The sequence below is a fragment of the Rhinolophus sinicus genome, linkage group LG10 (assembly GCF_036562045.2).
Source record: "Rhinolophus sinicus isolate RSC01 linkage group LG10, ASM3656204v1, whole genome shotgun sequence".
NCBI lineage: Eukaryota > Metazoa > Chordata > Mammalia > Chiroptera > Rhinolophidae > Rhinolophus > Rhinolophus sinicus.
The window spans coordinates 108063902-108083900 of record NC_133759.1 but is presented as its reverse complement, the minus strand read 5'-3'; the positions used below and the strand labels follow the sequence as shown (position 1 = coordinate 108083900).

The window sequence follows — 19999 nt, the reverse complement described above, 5'->3', positions numbered from 1 at the left end:
AATGGATTCCCAGTCTGTGGCTCCACCAGCAGCGCGTGTTCCCACTTGGAGAGCTGGAAGCACGGGAGCCGAAGCGGGGCCCTGGGCAGCGCTGCTCAGAGCACCTGCCCTCCCGACACAGCTGCCTTCGGCATCTTGCTGGAGTGTGAGATATGGGAAAGGGACAGGATTTACTTTCAGGTTTGAGAATTACGACTCACCAACACTTTCTCAAGGACAGCCATATTTGTCGGATGAAAAATGAGAAAGAAAAAGCAGAACCCCTCAAGACCAGGAGGCAGGCACCTAGACACCCACATCTTCCTCCTCGCAGTTCTACTGGCAAGTGACCAATAATTTCTCACTTTCACGAAGCTGTTTTCTCTTCAAGAAAAAGCTAAGCTTTGTAGGCTCTCCAAATGGTCTTTCCTTGTTGTTGAATTGCTTTTCAACAACTGAAAAATGTTATTTCAAGGTAGTTTTCCTTTTCTCCTGGACTTTGCACGTGCAAAGTTTCAAAACATAAGAAATCTAGTTCCAGGGTTGTGATTCTAAGACAGTACACTTGAGTAAATAATTCAGAGACGCAGAGTTCAGAAAATGGCATACAAAGGGGCAGGTAACCCATGTGTACAGAATTCAGCTGTACTTTATTTTACTCAGATCTTTCAAGTCCCTTTCTACTTCCGGCCTCTAGGAGACGCGGTCAGTGTTCCTCAGAAGCTGGGGAGGGTTCTTGCTAAGGCTCCCCAGGTAACATTAGAGACCTGAGATTCATCAATGGCACGGCAGAAGGAAATTCTCCTCTCCCTGAAGCACACACACCTTGGGCTGTGGGAGGCGGTGCTGCCTTCCCCTCACAGACACCATCACAGCAGCGCACATGGGCACGGCAGCCCAGTGTCTTCACGCACCTCTGCAGGCACCAAACAGCCCCTCCAAGTAAGCAGGGCTGGGGTTAGCTCACGCCAGAGGAGAGGTGGTGGGGAAGGGCCCTGGCTTGTCAGGGCACGTCAATTCAGGCGCCTTCTCCTCGGACCATGCTCTGGCCCAGTATTTCGTATGTCAGTCAGGTAAGCACATGTACTCGGGCCGCCGTGCTCACATCTAACAACATAGATGTACACATGTAAAGCGGACACACTCGCCATGGAATTGGGGTCTGGGGGCTGGAGGAGACGTAACGATGAGCAGACAGCCCTGGAGGGGAAGGGCCGGGCAGGTCCCCGCATTCTCCCTGGATCGCCACTCCTGCAATCTCCTTCTGGCTCACACTGCCAGCCTAGTGCAAAGGGCCTCTTTCCAAATGGCCTGTTCTGCCAGAGTAAGAATTCTGGTTTGCAGGTTCTGCTGGAAACGCATTTCCCCTTTTCTAAGCCTGTGCACACAGACACGAGCCAGGGGTGACCAATGGAAGTGCAGCACCCCTCCCATCAGCAGGGCCTCAGCACTGCGGTGAAGGCCTGTCTCCACCCTGAACACACAGCACACACACCAAGCAGTTTTGCCCGACAGCAGTATTTTATTGTTATGACACTGTCTTGTGACCCACTTTCCTCCCTGCTCCTTACTTCTCGGTTATAAGCAGTAATTAGTAATGTCAGTGTTCTGGCTGGATTGCTCCAGGCCCATTAATAATGCAGGAGCAGGAACAGGATGAATGTGTAAGTGTATAAGAGGTTTCAAGGTTAAAAGCAGTAATGGAAAGAGCTATGGCGGAGTGTGTGTGCAGATGGTGCTGGTTAAGAGGAAGAAAGTGTGTGTGTGAGAGTGAGAGTGAGAGTGAGAGTGAGAGAGTGAGAGAGAGAGAGAGAGAGAGAGAGAGAGAGAGAGAGGCCCAGCTCCCTTTAGGAGAATATGTATGGCAAAACACAACTTCTTGGTGTCTTTGATCAAGCTAAGGGCAGTGTCTTCTCTCTTCTGGAATGGACACACGTCTCTGGCTACCTGGCAGGGAGTGTGTCAGGGCGAAGTCTCCGGCACTGGAGAGTTACTAGTGTATGAAATTGAGGTCAGAGGAAACTACACCAGTGTCTTTCAAACCCATTTTCAATGTTTTAAATGACTTCTCTTATAAAAGGCAATGCCTGCTTGTTCAGCAGAACTGGTACCTTCCCACTTAAAGGTTTTACAGGAAAGTCAAGACACGTGATGCAGAACAGGCCCTGGGTCTGACAGCCAGGCACTCCTTTGGTGAAAGAGAGACTATGGTGCTCCGACTCCTTCCACCTCCCTGCAAGCCCCACAGCACCATGTTTCCAAGGCTGAGTCCAAAAGGCACAATATCTGACATTCCTGCAGAGCTCCGTACAAAAACTGAACGCCAGCAAATAAGCCTGCGAATTATGCCTAGAAAAGGATCACTATGGCTATTTGAAAAATATTTGCTTGGGAGATGGTGGGGGAGGTTACCAAGCAAGGCCGATGGCCATCCATGACTCCTGAACTGTTCACATCTACATCGCCTTCTAAGCAAAGAAGGGTTTGCTACTGAACAGTTCATTGTCCCTCACATACCAAAAGTGAACTGTTTTACATACTAGGAAAGTAACAACTTTTATCTGCTAGTTTCACAACCAAAAGCAGACGTTTTTAAAATGGGTCAACACAATGCTTGGGCGAACCAGAACCCATCCTTACTTGTTAGTCAGAAATAGTCTCTGTGGGAAAAGAAAGCAGTTGGAAGCAGTCCTGAATCACAATTACTGAAAGCCGTGCTTATTGCCATGGGCTCTGATTGCTGAGCCAAGGTTTTCTCACCGGCTGCACGCGTCCAGCAGCATGGGCTGTGGGCGGGCTCCTGCAGAAAGGCCAGTGAGAAGACAGGCAGAGCTCTGTCCACTTACCACAAAATCCCCTCACCTCACCTACCACCTGAGGCAAGGCATTCCTTTTGAGGGTGGCAAAGTCAGCCCTCACTGGGATCCAGGAGAAATAACTATGGCTTGAAAATATACAAGCATATGAAAAAAAAAATCACATTTCTATCTTTCTTTTCACGTTCTCTTAAAACAAACAAGACAAAATAAAACCCTTCTGCTTTAAAAGTTCAGAGATGAGTGGGTTGATAAAAATGGGTGCAATTTTTTTTTAAATTTAAAATGAACGTACACACACTCCCCTCCCTCCTCTCCCCCCTCTCAGGGAGCCTCCCCCAAAGCAATTCCCTGTGGCCAATTTCTTATCTATCCTTCCACACAGATTTTACTTACGCATCGGCACACATCTCTTCCTCCCCCCACCCCCAATTTGAGGCCCACAGAGCACACTATAACCCCCGTTCTGCATCTTGCTTTTTCCCACTTAGTAGGTATATCTTGGAGACCGCTTCAGACTAGCACAACTAGACCCATGTCATTCTTTTTAATGCTATGATGTATGCCAGGGGTTGACCGACTACAGCTCATGGGCCAAATCTGGTCTGCTGCCTATTTTTGTAAATATCATCTCACTGAATCACAGCCATGTTCATGTGTTCACGTATTGTCAATAGTTACTTGCGAGCTACAAAGGCAGAGCTGAGAAGCTGCGACAGAGACTATATGTTCCAAAAAGCCTAAAATATTTACTATCTTGCCTTTTATAGAAAATGCTTGCTGACCCCTGGTGTGTGCCATTGTATGAATGTACCAAAATGTATTTCACCTTTTCCCTACTGATGAACGTTCAAGTGGAAATTCCTTATTCCCTTAAATTCCTAAAGAATAAAGTCAAACTCTGTAAATGCTGACAGGCATTAGAAAGATGAGGAAGAAAAGAGCAGGAACCAGTTGGGAAGAGGCCAGCATGAAAAAGCAGGCGTGAAGAGGGAACTCAGGGCGGGCTCTAACCTCCCCAAGTGTCACTTCCTCTTTTTAGAGGAAGAGGCGAACTGCAAGTCTTTGATAAGAGGAAATTCCCCTTTGCTATATCAGAGCTACTCCCTGTGTTTGTGTTTTTCTAAGTTAGGCAAGGCTGCCTGAAGCATACTGTGACCAAATTAGGAAGCAAGCACGCTGATGTCTCGAGGCTGGTCACCACACGGCCAGGACGCCCAGGCATGTGTAGACAGTGATGGATGAGGAAGGAGACTCAGTCCATGAAGGAAGTGCTATTTGCTCAAGAAGGAAGCCTTATAAAAATGAGACTTAATAAGAATTAATAACTGTGCTGTAAGACGAACTTGCTGCTGCTGACAAAAAAGAGCCTGCGAGGTTTCCACAAGGAAAGACTGTGTGAGGAGCATGGTGGAGACGAATTCTTTTGGGCACCGTACTGTTTACTCCACGGGCAGTGATGGTCTTGAGAAGTACCAGGGAAAAATACACCAATTAGCTCTTAGATTAATAAAATACGCAGTTTTACACTATTGAAAAAAAGAATTTAGAAAGGTCATGCTGAAAAGAACTGGATAAGCTTTCCATCTGACGGCTGCCTGCCCAAGTGCTTTACATGCTGGAATGGTAAGGTTTTAAACTCGTCTTACAGTTTCTCCAGCGAAGTCTAGGAACACAAGACTGAATCACTCATTTGAGATCGCTTCCGCCATCGCTACTCAGTGACACTCTCTTTCAGGAATGACTTCTGAGTTAACTTTTGATTCTGAGCCAATGAGCTCAGAATCTATTCTGACCAGCAGCACTAGCTCGGTAATAAAATTTAACCTTGAAAATCCTTGCTTTCCTCCCAAATTTCCAGATCAGCAAGATTCATGGATGCGGTTTTTATTCCCTTAGGAATGTGCTTGGTTGAATTCCAGCATCTGCTCTGAGCGCAGACGTGCAGTTAGAATCAAGGTAAGTTCAAATGACAAATCTTGGTTCTTCTTTACAGGCAAACCTCCAAGGGAGCCAGGCAAAAAGACGTGGGCTCAACCTGAGATCCTGCTCTCTCTGGGGCGGCCGCCGCCCCGGCAGAGCACAGCCCTGCCTGGGTGGCTATGGCGCGGGGCTCCTGTGGAAACAGCGTTCTCTGTGCAGCCGTGCACTTTGTGCTGAGTTGGTATGTGGTTCCTTTGCCAGGCTGCATGGGGCAGGGGTTTTGCAACCACCGTCTCCAAAGTGCTCTAAGTGTTTTCAAAATAACCAAGTGTTTGCTTTCTATTTGTTTCTCTATTAACTTTGAACATTTATTTACAGTAACCTAAAGGATACATGAGTTATACAGGCAGATATCACTAAAAAGGATACTTTCCTCAAGACCCTGGTTGACTGACACACAAGCCCACCAATTAAGAACTGTATTTCTAGTGTCAAGGTTTCTGTGGCTCACCATTAACAAGCAAACCACTAATGGATCACTGAGGAAACAGGTTAGAGAGCTAGATCTGAACCCAAAGTCTGTATATAACCGAAAGACAGAAGGTAAAGGATTTCCTATGCACCTGACACCGAACCTCTTTCTCCACCTGCGCAGTGAAGGTGTCTGGGTCGTCTCATCTCCCAGGTCCCACCTGTAAGCCCAGCACCTGCCATTACAAATCCAGAGAACCAAATGCCCAGAGCCAGAACCACCTGGGCCAGATCAGTGCAGTTCTTCCACACAGGGTTTGAACGACACATTCACACCCCTCCCCCACCCCGATGACATGAAAGGTCAATGCTGCTGCCCAAGCCTGCTCTGCCCTCACACTGCTGCACCCCTGCAGCGCATCCCTTGCTTGCTGTCTCTGCTTTCCCACTGCAGTGCAGAGGAGGCACCACAGCTCTACACAAGCTTCGTTGCCCTTTTATGGTAGAAAAATGAATTGCTTGCCCAGCAGTGGAGCTGAGCGAGATGACAGAACGGAAAGTTGTCATTTGTTGTGGTTTTGGCAGCAGGAGAATGGTGTGCTCTCCCCTCAGCCACCCCTGGATGGACAGTGCACGCCAGACACTCAGCGAGGGAAAGCAAGGCCCCGGCAAACTGCTCCCACACAGGCCTCCCCTGCCTTGCCTGCAAAGGGACGTGTTTGTTTATGAACAGCATCAAGCCCTGTTTTTGTGGAAGTGTGCGTTGTGCAAAACAAGGTACAAAAAGGCCATTTGTGTTCTGCTGAAAGATCTAAGCAGAGGTGCCCAGAAAACAGGGTTCTAGTCAGATTGCAGCCAAGGAACTGAATTGACTTCCTTGTACAACGAGGATGCAGGACTGGAGGTGGCATGGAGACCTCTCTCTGAAAGGTGGCTGTGGCTTTGGCTGCGACCCAGCCTTGATTCTTGTCTCCTGTCATAGGGACAGGAACGTGGTCCCAAACTCCAGGTAAATAAATTCCCTGGGAAAACACACCAACACCCAAGCCCCTGGGGTAACAAACAGCAGTTGGTACAACGGGTCCTTAAATTGTTTGCATTTCTGCCAGGAGGCACACAGATAAAAAAAATTCAAGGCTCCCAACAGCTGGGAAAACATGTGCAAAAGGAGAATTAGGCAATTCTCTGTACGCACATCAGAGTTAGGGAAAGTAAGCTTATCTGAGTTAGAGAAATTAAGCTTAGCCAACATGCTTTTGGAGGGAAAACAAGTCCTTTTAAATGGGCGGGGAAAAACTTGTGATGGTTACATGATTTCTCCCTATTTAAGGCACCCAAGGACTAAACAGGTTGGCCGTGGAATGGTAGCCAAGTAGCAGCTGGGAGATGATATGCTGAGTCTTGTTTTTCTGCAGCAGCAACGCAGCTCCCTCCAACACAACACCCACTCTCCCTACAGGGTGCTGTGCTCCGAGGACAGCCACCCGTGGGAGGGAGGAGCGACATGGAGGCGGCCTCCTGCACACACGCGCAAGCCTGTGCTCACCATCAGCCGTGGACTGCCCCCCCTCCACCCCCCGCAGCCCTCAGGAGACCCGTGTCTTCAGGCCAATGGGGAAGGGAAAGGAAGCACAGCAAATACCTGCGGCGCCGCACAAAGGAGCTTTGGGACTGGAGGGTTTGCTAACCAAGAACCGTAGCAGCACTGCATGTTCCCAGGCCTCGGGTCACTAGGTTACTAGAAATGATCTGTTATGGTAACCAAACTGACAAGATGTTCCAGCTCCCCGAACACACTATCTAATCTCTCCCCAACTCTCACCCCTTTCACAGCTCTACAAGGTCCACCTTCCCCAAACAGCACTCTGGTGACAACGCCCGTGTTAGGCTTCCAACAGCTCCATTTCACCACCCTCATTCCACTTTGCAAAGCCCTCTTCCATCTGGGATCTGTTTATCTTGAGCCCTATTTCCTTCTGCTCTGTCACACTTGTCTACTGGCTGACCCGTCCCACAGCTTCTCGAGTCATTCCCTGGCCCTGGAGTACTTTCTCCCTATCTCCACCCATTAGATCCCACTAGGGCCCAGGCAGGCCAAGACCCACTTCTTTCATGAAGTTTTCCCAATCGTGTCAAATCAGTGACTCTCTCCTACAGCAGTCACCAACTCACTATTTAACTGTCTGTGTCTGAATTGGCCTCCCCTGCCCAGATCTTAGGTTAGGGCTGTAGCTGACCCTTTTGTATTTCTTCAGGCATAGCGCTCAATAAATGGCTGCTGGATGAAGGAGCATATTCCAACTAGAGCAGTGATAACCCACCTGTCTTGGCACAAGTCTGTGTGAGGGAGCGGCTAATGGACGTGTCCAGAGATGGAAGAAATGTCAGGGAGCATGAGTGGCAAAATCCTCAGCAGCTTCTTCCACACGATGGTCAGGCAAAGGTTTTTAGGAAAAAGTGAGTCCAGAGAAAGAAAGGGGGAAGGAGGAAAGGACCGGCATGGCAGGCAGGGCCATGGTGATGAATGGTCAGGGGCAAGAGTGCCTGCCTGGAGAAAAGGTCCATGCCGGGAGAGAGGAGGTGAGGTCAGAGTGGGCTCTGGCCTTGGGGGAGAAAGGAGGCTTTTATGGGAAGGGAGAGGGTGTTGGAGCTAAGACAGTCGTGGTAACAGGAGAAGCAGCAACAGGAGACGTTTTTAGCAGCAACATCTGACAGAAGAAGGGAGAGAGAGGCAAAAGAACAGCCACAGTCAAAGACAAGAGAAGAAAAAAATTGTAATCCATCTCACTCTTTGGGCTAGAATCTGGATCAGCTTCTCAGGCACAGGGAGCTTTTGAAACTTAAATGCTTTTCATATAAACTTTTGAGGGGAAATAAAAGTGAAAAGTGCTTTTTTGAGGCCATAGGGATTTGATCTGAGAAATTCTCTTAGCTTATTTCTCTTTGAAAACCAAATGCCAATGCCAGTTTGCAAACCCTCAGTATCCTAGAAATTACAGACTGTGGACTGAAGGACACTCAAAAGGCCCTCTGGTCTCTCTCTTGGCCTTGAGGACGGACTGCATGCTGAAGGCGTCCTAGAGAAAGGACAGCGAGGCCAAGGCGGTACCAGAGCTTTCGCAGAGGGCCTCAGCGCCGGGCCCCAGGCTCCCAGAGCCCGTTCACTGCTTCCATTACGGTCTAGCACTCCCATCTCGGAATCCTTACGGGAGCTGAGGCGTATTCTTAGAGCAGCTGGAAAACATCACATCCCCACCACGTCTGCAGATAATACAATGAACCCCATGCACCCATCACTCATGTTTAGTACTTAGCAACTCGTGGCCAATCTTAGCTTATCTATATCCCATCTACCCTGCCATCCCCTCTCCTCCAATATAATTCTGAAGCAAAACCCACATTACACATCATTTTATTTGTACGTATTTCAGTTTGTATCTCTAACAAATAAGTCTTAAAACCAACCCATCATACCAAAATCACACTAAAAAACACACAAATAACAGTAAGGAAGCCCTGGACTTGACTCCTGATGTTGTCACCTGCTAGCTGTGTGACTACGAGCAGGTAAGGAGTAGAAAGCCCCTAAAACCTGCTAAGAGCTCTGCTGGCAGGTACCCTGACTTCTGTCTGTTTGAACTATAATGTGAAACGTCCACATCCAGGAACCCTGACTGCACTGGCTCTGACGTCCTGGGAGAACAGGAAGCCAGCCTGCGGTTGTGCTCCTCACCCCGACCTCAGGACTGGACTGAAGTTTCTCAGCCCTGCTCCGAGTTACCAAGGTGATCCAGAGTCTGTGTTCTCACGGGACATTAGCATGTAGTGCGGACAGAGAGCACACAGCTGCCACTTGGTTTCAAAAGAGCCGGTTACACTGGAGACGAAGGGCACTGGGTGCTGTGGGTCTGGGTGGCTGACCCACTTGAAGGGCACACTGGCCAGATACAGACAGGCATTTCTAACCGTGGTCTGGGAGAAGGCCATGTGGCCTCGGGACTTGAGAGGCGACAGAGGCCCTTCTCATTCTCTGTATGCTTGTGCGGAGGACACTAAGGCAAAAAGGCCATTTACAACACAGAACAATCGGAAAATGACCTTGAATTCAACAGTAAACACGAGCAGTTCTACCGAGTGGCAGCTTCAGCCCAGGCTTCACTCTGATTCTGCTAGAGGCTCTCTCAATACTCCTCTTTGCTTCCGCCTCCCTGACAGAGACCCGTGGGGATACAGTGTGTTTTTGTGCTTGTGACCATAGCAACAATTTCTCTTCTACCTGGAAGACTGGAAGCCCTGCAGTGCTCTGTGCTGAGAATGCAAAGAGGGGCTACTACGCTCCACACTCCAACGCATGTGCACGAGCACACGCACACGCGCGCACACTCCTTCCTCAAGGACACTGCAATGAGAATCACTACAACCAATTAGGGTGCTGACACTGGGTAACACACAATCAGTGTAAAGACAAAAAGGAGGCAAATGACTTTATAGAAAGATATTTTCTAGATATCAATTCCTGAGATTTTTAATGTGAGATTTCAAAAGACTTTGAATCCACATGCACCTCTTCTTTGATGAGGCCATAGGCACAGAAAAAGGCCATCAGGTTGTTTCAGCAAAACACAAAGGTACTCAACAATGTGTGGTTTCCAGGAGAGGCACTTGAAGCTTTTGGTTTGTGAACAGGGTTAGGCTGTGATGAGTCTAATCACAATGGCTAGCGGTGGCCACAAAACCCATGAAACAGGGTCAGAGTTTCTATTTTTTTACCCCCCTCCTTCCGCCATCTCCCCCCCCAGTTCAAGCCATTGTTTCTCAATCTAGTTGTGTAGGACACAGCGCCCTGGGTCATGCGGGTCTTATGAGCTTTGCGCTCCCCTGGCTGAGGCAATTGGTCACCAGTAGTTGGTCGGCCGCTCACAGCAGCTCATGGCAGCTCTCACCGGGTGCCGGCCACTCACACTGGCCACCGGCTGCTTACACTGGCCACCGGCCGCTTACACTGGCCATCGGCCGCTCACGGCAGCACACGGTAGCCCACGGCAGCACACAGCACCCATGCTGACCTCCGGCAGCCAGCTCCAGGGAGAGCCATTGTTCACAATCTCAGCTGTAGAGGGTGCAGCTCACTGGCCCATGTGGGAATCGAACCAGCGATCTCAGCGTTAGGAGCACGGCACTCCAACCACCTGAGGCACCGGGGCCGGCCCTAGAGTTTCTATTTTAATAAAGTGCCCATACAAACCTGTTTTAACACTACAGAGAGTGCATTTTAGTAGAGACCAGAGCAACAAAGAGGGACAAGGCAGTACATCTTTTCACTATAAGGACAGTAGAAGGTGACAGTCTCGACCTCCAGGCCTGCCTGCTGCACTGAGAGGTGGATGGGGAGGTCAGGACTCAAAGGTCAGCACCCTCCCAGGAAAACAAAAACCATTACCAGTGAGTCACTGAGACAAACCATGGGTTTTTATCTTCAGTTTTTGACTAATTTTGAGTTCTCCAGCAAACGTACTATCAGTTTTGTTTCTAGGCCCTTCCTACATTCATCTGAGTATCATTCCCTGAGAAACCAATCCTTTTGGATAAGGATAAAATGATCAACAAGAACCCCTAGGCCGAGGCAAGTGAGACTTTGGAGAGCAAACCTACGGGTGGCCTTCTTTAGGACACAGCTCTCCACAGGGTAGCATGGCATCCTTCTCTGAACTTGAACAATGTGGGCAAAAGTGAGAGTGATCATTTCTTACAGAACATACCAGTTAGCAAAAAAGTGAGCTTCAAAAATCTATCCCGTTTACATTGTAGCGTGCTACCGTGTTTTCCCAAAAATAAGACCTAGCCAGACCATCAGCTCTAATGCGTCTTTTGGAGCAAAAATTAATGCAAGATCCCGTATTGTATATTATATCATATTATATCATATCATATTACATTATATTATGTCATATAAGACCCAGTCTTATAGTAAAACAGTCTTATAGTAAAATATAGTCTTATAGTAAAATAAGACCGGGTCTTATATTAATTTTTGCTCCAAAACACGCATTAGAGCTGATGGTCTGGCTAGGTCTTATTTTCGGGGAAATACGGTAATAAGAAATTAGTTTTCTGAACACAATCATGTGCCATGTAACAACACTTCAGTCACTGACTGAATATACCACAGTGGTCCCCTAAGATTATAATGGAGCTGAAAAATTCCTACGGTCTCATGACTTCACACCCACAGGGCAACACATTACTCCCATACTGGTGGTGATGGTAGTGTAAACAAACCCGCTGCACTGCCAGTCTATAAAAGTAGCACATACAATTATGTAGCACATAGTTAAGCACAACAGTACATACTTGATAATGATAATAAATGGCTGTTACTGGTTTATGTATTTACTATACTATACTTTTATCATTTTAGAGTACAAGTTCTAGGTATATAAAAAAAAGTTTGCTGTAGGGCTCTCAACCACAAGGTTGCCAGTTCAGTTCCTCGAGTCCTGCAAGGGATGGTGGGCAGCGCCCCCTGCAACTAAAATTGAACACGGCACCTCGAGCTGAGCTGTTGCTGAGTTCCTAAATGGCTCAGTTGGTTGGAATGCGTCCTCTCAACCACAAGGTTGTCAGTTCGATTCCTCGAGTCCCGCAAGGGATGGTGGGCTGCGCCCCTGCAACTAGAAAAACAGCAACTGGACCTGGAGCTGAGCTGCGCCACCCAAAACTAAGACTGAAAGGACAACTTGAAGCTGAACGGCACCCTCCACAACTAAGATCGAAAGGACTTGACTTGGAAAAAAGGCCTAGAAGTACACACTGTTCCCCAATAAAGTCCTGTTCCCCTTCCCCAATAAAATCTTTAAAAAAAAAAAAAATGTTTGCTGTAAAACAGTGCGCCTTGGTATGCTGGCAGCTGCCGCCTACATCTCGTGTTTACCGCCTCTCTCGGTCGCATCATTTTCTCTTGATTTAATCTCATGTTTTGTACGGGAATGGGCTGTACAGGTGTGTAGCCCAGGAGCACTAGGCTGTACCACACGCCTGTGTGCAGTAGGCTGGCCTATCTGGGTGTGTAAGTGCCCGCTCTGATATTCGCACAGGATGACACTGCCTAAGGACGCATTTCTCAGAACGTGACCACATCCCAAAGCAGCACGTGACTGTACATCATTTGAAAAACTAGTAAGTCCCGATGGGACTTCACATCTGCCCATTTCAGGGGAACTCCATGCTCTTGCAGATTTTACAAACCTGGGAGAAGCTCTTCCCTTCTGGGACTCGGCACACACTGTTGGCACCAATCTCCACCTTCCTTTCACGGGCAGCTACTGGTTCCTGACTTAGGAAGTGTCTGTCGAGCACTGGACTAAGTGCTTCACCTACATCACACCCTCAACTCCCCACACCCCCAGCTTACTGAGATATACCTGCCACGCCACTTACTTTTCACCAAAGCTCTATGACGTAGGTGTAATTGTTCTCATTTTACAGATAGAAAACGTGGCTCAGGGAGATGACACATGTACCGCAGGTCATGAAGGCAAGCAGTGGAAGAACTGGAACTAAAGCACGAGCGGGTTTAACGTCAAAATCCACTTAACCACCACGCCCGACTGTCTCCTTAGCCGCAATGTAAGCGAAGCCATGGATGTGACCCTCCAGCACAGTGCTGGGCCCAGAGCCACGCGTCAGAGAACACTTCTCCTACACTGTCTTCCAGAGAACTCTCAAAACAGAGACCGCGCCAGTAAGGAGCAGCAGCAGGACTTTCTCCAAGCAGCACTGACAATGGAGAGATGTGAAGCCTCTTCGTTCTGAACCGAACAGGAAATTCTGGGATTTGTCTCTGGGAGGGTGGCAACATTTTAACCATCTAAAGCAGCTTCACTGGGTGCCAGAACATTCTCTGAGGGCAAAGCAGAACAATGCCTATTTCCTGGGGGGCAGGGAAGTGGAGTCCACACTGACAACTCAGTCTGGACCACCTTGGCTCTGAGATGCACTCCACCACCTGCTGGAAGGTCAGCAGTCAACCTCTGAGAGTTTCAAGGGTTGAAATCTGAGGGCTGCACCAGCCCTTGGGAGGAGACAGGTATGGCAGTGCCAACCGAGCCCACTTACCAGTCCCCTAACCTCCTCTAACACAGGCCAAGAGGAAGAGGCAGTTGTTTTCACCATTCAGTGCTTGAATCCAGGGATAAAGAGGATGAAATACAGGAATAAAAACTACTACTGTGGAGTTGAGGGGTAACAAAAATAAATGTTTTATCCATACTGGCATTTTACTTTAATACATGTGTATTTTTACCTTCCCCTACTTTGGGTACGTATCTATCTCCCTTTTAAATAAGCAGTACAAACAACAGGAGATGTAGTATTTATTTGTTTTTATCAGGAAGGCAGGGTAAGAAGAGAGGGAAGCAATACAGTAGTACCTCGGTTTTTGAACGTCTCGTTGACCAACACTTCGGTTTACGAATGCCGTAAATTTTGTGGATCTATGGTATCATTAGATAGTAAAATTCATGCTAAATTTGCAGTTTTAGGGGTTGATTTTAAAGGTCTGGAACAGATTAATCCATTTTGCATTTCTTTCTGTGGGGAAACCATGCCTCGGTTTTCAAAAGTTTCAGAACTCGAACGGTCTTTCGGAATGGATTGCATTAGAAAACCGAGGTACCACTGTATTTGCCTTTGTTGCTTTTATTCTTCATGGAAACACACAAACACACAACACACACACACAATAAAAACTAGGTTCTCTACTCACAGTGTTTGATATGTTAACATGTCAAGTGAGGAAGCGTGTGTAATTATCAGCCCAAATCTCTCAAGCATCAAGAAGCCTATGATGAACAGATTCACTATGCTGTTTACTATGGGGAATTCTAAAAAGTGAAAACTGACAAAAATATTAAGACAAGAATGCAGTTAAATCCTGAAACCTCACTGCTACAATGCCAGCTCTGCTCAGTGCTTGATGGGAGAGTGGCTCACAGGGATGGCATTTGGGATCCGCTCTGGGACCGTGCGGGAACAGGGAGGCCTGCCTGTGGGTTCTCAGCTCCACCATTTACCATCAAATGACTTCACACTTCGGGGACCATGGGGAGGGAGGGCTGCGCCCAAGTCTGAAGCTACTCGGCCGGAACCCCAGGCTCTGAAGGAAGAGCCTCAGCTTCAGAGAAGCAGGAACAGGCTGAATCTCCGAGAAGGAATCCCCACAGCACCCCACTTCTGCTGCGGACTGGCATTATGCAGCACGAACTTCCATACCAATAAACGAGCCCGCGCTTGGGGGCCTAAAACTCTTTCTGTTACTCTGACATTTGGTTCCTGTCAATGTTTCTTCCTGAATAAAGGTCTTCCCTGACTGGGAACAAGAGGATCAAGCTTCATTCATATCTAGATAAATGTGAAGGCCTGTGCTCAGCACAGGAGTCAGCTGACTGGCTGGGCCTCAAATCACAGCGCTGCTGGTACGTGCCAAGCACCCACTGTCACAGCTGGAGGGTTCCTGGCTCTGACAACTGGTTCCAACTCATTTACACTCTCTTCACGCAGCCATTCAGCTACTGGAGGCACCGCAGATGCCTGTTTTTTAGCAACAAACTGGTTCAGTGCAGATGTGAATGTCAGTTATATTTCGCTGCTGTAGCGTCAATAACACTGAATGCTACAACGGACAGGACAGGGCCTGCAAAGGGTGGGAAAAGATGAGTAGTGGAGAGTTGGCGGGTGAAAGATACATGAAAACAAATACCAGTGACACCGGAAAAAGATGAGTGTTTACACATTCACCTTCTCAGGCTCCACTAGAAGACACCACACTCGGCATCTTCACAGATACTCTCATTAAAGTCTCACCACCCGATGGCCTCCGTTCCTTAGCACTTGCTTTGTGAGTACTCTTAAATCTCCACCTTGTGACCCTGGCTACCTTTCCAGAAAGCTCGACTTTGTGGAGCTAAGTTATGTTTCTGGAAAGGTAGAAAAAGACTCAGCAGGGAAATTTCTGACCCTAAGAATAAGTATTCCAGAAGCAATGCTTTCAAATCTCCTTTTATCTAACACTGCTGTCCCCCACGCAATACATCCAACTCATTCCTAAAAGCAACACGCTGAAGAGAGACTGATGACTCCTTTATCTGAGAAAACACAGGGCTGGCGCTGAGGACCTTGACAAAGCATTCCATCATATCAATGAAACAAAGACTCTTTCCCCATTTCAAAGATACAGTGTCTTATTCTTCAGAGGTCTGAGGGCTTTGATTCCAGGCATTCGAGCCCTCCTGCAGATAACACATTAATATAAACGCCTCATCCCAGAGTGACAAGTTCCTGGAAATCTAAGCGGAGTTTAGATTACTGGCAAAGACACTGCAGTAAGGAAGCAGAGGCCCGTAGTCTCACATGGGCCAAAATTAGCTAGTGGCTCATTTCTTACACATTAGGAATCCTCAAAGACTAACGGTTGGTTTGGCCATCGAGCTGCAGAGAAAGGATGTCATAAGGAGAACTTGTACCAGTGAAGAAGGTAAAAGCATATGCCCTAACAACACCGACACCTCTAGTGTTAAATTCTGAATGCACATAGTGCTTTGCTTTGGTCCTAAGCCTGAACGGATTCTGTCAATTCTGCTTACAAGACCCTGTTCTGCTGACACAGATACTTTTAAAATGCCCAAGAGACAAACCTTTCGTCATGGAGTACCAGTGCCACCTGGTGGCAATTCTTTCCATAGCTCAAGATTAGGACGGACCTGCTTGGCTATAATTGTAAACTCTCCTTTCCCCTTCAAAGGACAGTCTTCTGTAACCTGGTGTCACTGCCTCAGGTTCCCATGAGACACAGTTTTCACCTTATTTTCCAAGATGGGCCAAACACCTACAGACCTTACCCTAAGAGTAGAAAGCGAGTCCAGAATGTGAATGCTATTAACCGCAGGTGAGGGTCAAGTTTTGAAGCTCTCTAATCAACAATGCCGTATGACGCCTTCTCTTTACTGTAAAACATTACTGAGGAACATAAAAAGATATGAACTAACAGAAAGACGTACTCTGAACTTAGACAGCAGGACTCAACATTTTTATTAAGGTAATAATTTCCCTAAACTCATCTATCTATAGCTGTTCTCTCTCTAATGCCTGGTGCGCCCTGCTTCCCCGTCCTTTGCTTACGCCCAGGGCTCTCTTTCAAAGCTTCTTATTCACGAAGGCACAATCTTCCTCCAGCCTCCACCTCTCCTGTGTTCTTGATCATGGTCACTTATCAAATAATGACAGAGCACCTACTATGTGCATATGTTACTGGAAAAACATACACACACAGGAAACCTCCACTCTCAAAATTCCACACGTCCAAAACAGAACTGATCTTCTCTGTTCTATTTCCAATTTTGTGTGAATAGCATTATCACCTACTTAGTGGCCCAAAGCAGAGCAGTAAGTCATCTGGACTTCTCCCTACCCCACTGTCAGAATAGCTCCTCCTAACCCAGCTCCCTACTGTCTTCCAAGTCTGCTCCTTTTCTCCACCCCCATGGTCACTGTTGGTTCTCACCATCTCTATCACTCAGGATGCTTTTGGGGAACAAACTCAAACTTCAGTAACACAAAATAGACTTATTTCTCCATGTCCACCTTGGGGAAAGGAAAAACCGTATGCTCTTGCTTGTGGTAAACAACATAACATGAAGTCTACCTTATTTAACACATTTTAAGTGCACAGTACAGTACTGTTAACTGTATGTGCGTGGTTACACAGCAGATCTTTAGATCTTTTGCATCTTGCCCGACTGAAATTCCATACCTACTGCATGACAACTTCCTATTTCCTCTCCCAGCCCCTGGCAATCACCACACTACTTCCGGCTTCTATGAGTGTGACTACTTTAGATACATCCTGTAAGCGGAATCATACAGTATTTATCTTTTTGGGACTGGCTTATCTCACTTCGCATATTGTACTCAAGGTTCATCCATATTGTTGCATGTGTGAGAATTTACTTCCTGTTTAAATACTGAATAATATTCTGGTACATGTATGGATAGACCCCATTTTCTTTATCCATTCATCCACTGATGGACGTTTAGACTGTTTCCATATCTTAGTTATTGTGAGTAATGCTGCAATGAACACAGGAGTGCGAGTATCTCTTCAAGGTCCTGTTTTCAATTCTTTTGGATAAATATCCAGAAGTGGGATTGCTAGATCATATGGTAGTTCTTATTTTTTGAGGGCACACCATACATACTATTTTCCCATTCTGGCTGTACCATTTTACATTCCCCCCAAAAATGCACAAGAATTTCCATTTCTCTATATCCTTGCTGGCACTTGCTATGTGTTGCTGTTGTTGTTAGCGGCCATTGTAATAGATGTGAGGTGATACCTAACTGTGGTTTGGATTTGCATTTTCCTGATGATTGATTAGTGATGTGAGCACCTTCTCATATAGCTGTTGGCCATTTGTATGTCTTCTTTGGAGAAAAGTCTATTCAGGTCTTTCGCCCATTTAACTGGGTTGGTTTTTGTTACTGAGTTGTAGTTTTTTTTCTCTATTATGGATATTAACCTTTTAACAGATAAATGATTTGCAAATACTTTCTCCCATAAAATAGGTTGCCTTTTCACTCTGTTGTTTCCTTTGTTGCACAGCTTTTTAGGTTGATGCAGTCCCACTTGGGTATTTTTGTTTTTGCTGTCTGTGCTTTTAGCGTCAAATCCAGGAAAACACCAAACTTTCCCCTCATGTTTTCTTCTAGGAGTTTTATAGTTTCAGGTCATATGTTTAAGTCTTTAATCCATTTTGAGTTGTTTTTTAATATGGTATAAGATAACGTCCAATTTCATTCTTTTGCATGTGGTTATCCCATCAGTTTTCCCAGTGCCATCTGAACAGACTATCATCCTTTCCCTATTGTGTAGTCTTGGCACCCTTGACTATATATGCATGAGTTTACTGCTGGGCTCCCTGTTCTGTTCCATTGGTCTTTATGTCTGTCTTTATGCTAGTACCACAGTTTTGATTACTGTAGCTTTGTAATATGCTTTGAAGCGAGGAAGTATGAGGTCTCCTCTAGCTTTGGTTCTTCTTTCTCAAGATTGTTTTGGCTATCTGGGGTCCTTTGTAGTTCCCTGTGAATTTTAGGATTGTTTTTTTCTATTTCTGAAAAAATGCCATTGGGATTTTCATAGGGATTACACTGAATTTGTAGATGGCTTTGGGCACTATGACACTTTGACAACATTAAGTCTTCCAATCCATGAACACAGATGTCTTTCCACTTGTGTCTAATTTCAGCAATGTTTTGTGGTTTTCAGTGTACAAGTTTTTCACCTCCTTTGTTCAAGTTTATTCCTAAGTATTTTATTCTTTTTGATGCTACTGTAAATGGGACTGTATTCTTAATTTCCTTTTCGGATTGTTATTAGTGTATAGAAACAACTGATTTCTGCATATTGATTTTGTATGCTGCAACTTTGCTAAATTTATTAGTTCAGATTTTTTTTTTAAAAAGCGCAATCTTTAGTTTTGTACATATAAGATCATGTCATCTTCAAGGAGAGAACATTTTACTTCTTCCTTTCTGATTTGGATGCCATTCCCTTTTCTTACTTATTGCTCTAACTAGGACTTCCAGTAATATGCTGAATAGAAGTGATGACAGAGGGCATCCTTGCCTTTTTCCTGAGCTTAGAGAAGTGGTTAGTTTTTCACCACTGAGTATGTTAGCTGTGGCCTTTTCATATATGGCCTTTATTATGTTGAGGTAATTTCCTTCTATTTCTAGTTTGTTGAGTTGAATTTTGTCAAATATGCTCTTTCTCCATCTATTATTTTTATTCTTCCTCCTGTTAATGTGGTATATCACACTGATTTTTGTTGAACCATCCTTGCACCCCAGGGATAAATCCCATTTGGTCGTGGTATATGATCCCTTTAATACGTTGCCGAATTCAGGTTTCTAGTATTCTGTTGAGGAGTTCTGCATCTACATTCATCAGGGACATTAGTCTGTAGTTTTCGTTTCTTATGGCCTCGCTGTTAGCACTGGTATTAGGGTGATGCTGACCTCATAGAATGTTTGCTTGAGAAGAACATGTATTCTGCTCCTGCTGGGTGGAATGCTCTGTATATGTCTCTTTTTTCTGTAGGTCCATTTGGTTTACAGTGTTTGTTTAAGGCCCTCTGTTTCTTAGTGATCTGCCTGCTCATCTATTATTGAAAGTGGAGTACGGAAATCTACTATTATTGTGTTGCTGCCTATTTCTCCATTCATACCTGTCAATGTTTGCTTCGTATGTTTGGACGCTCTGATGCTGGGTGCATATATATTTATCCTTGTTATACCTTCCTGGTGAAGTGACCTTTTTATTATTATATAATGTCCTTGTCTCCTGTGACAGTTTTTGATGGCCTTCATACAAGTATGGCCATCCCAGCTCTCTTTTGGTTACCATTTGCATGAAATATCTTTTTGCCATCCTTTCACTTTCTGCCTGTGTGTATCCTTAAATCTAAAGTGAATCTTTTTGTAGATAAGGATCTTATTTGTTTTTTAAAATCCATTCAGCCACTCTGTGTCTTTTGACTGGGGAGTTTAATCCATTTACATCTAAAGTATTACTGATAGGGAAGAACTAAACTATTGCCATTGTGTTGTTCTCTGTCCTGTAGCTTATTTGTCTCTTTCCCCTCTTGCTGTCTTCGTGTTTCATTCATTTTTTTGTAGTGACAGGTTTTGATTCCTTTCTCACTTTCTCCTGTGTATATTTATAACAATCTATTTTAAGCTGGTAACAACTTCAA

The 19999-nt window shown here is 46.0% G+C and overlaps 1 protein-coding gene and 1 long non-coding RNA gene across 6 annotated transcripts in view; one reads left to right on the top strand and one right to left on the bottom strand.

Moving 5' to 3' along the window:
• Positions 1-19999, bottom strand: part of RNF216 (ring finger protein 216) — a 116242-nt gene that overhangs the window by 52381 nt on the left and 43862 nt on the right. The window lies entirely within an intron of this gene.
• Positions 4157-7509, top strand: LOC141567318 (uncharacterized). Of its 3 annotated transcripts, none has more exons than XR_012489903.1 (4): positions 4157-4421; positions 4792-4959; positions 5802-5966; positions 6649-7509. It is a non-coding gene; the product is annotated as an uncharacterized LOC141567318 (long non-coding RNA). The 3 variants fall into 3 exon arrangements; XR_012489902.1 differs by having other exon boundaries at positions 5775-5966; XR_012489904.1 differs by lacking the exon at positions 4157-4421 and adding an exon at positions 4473-4607 and having other exon boundaries at positions 4695-4959; positions 5775-5966.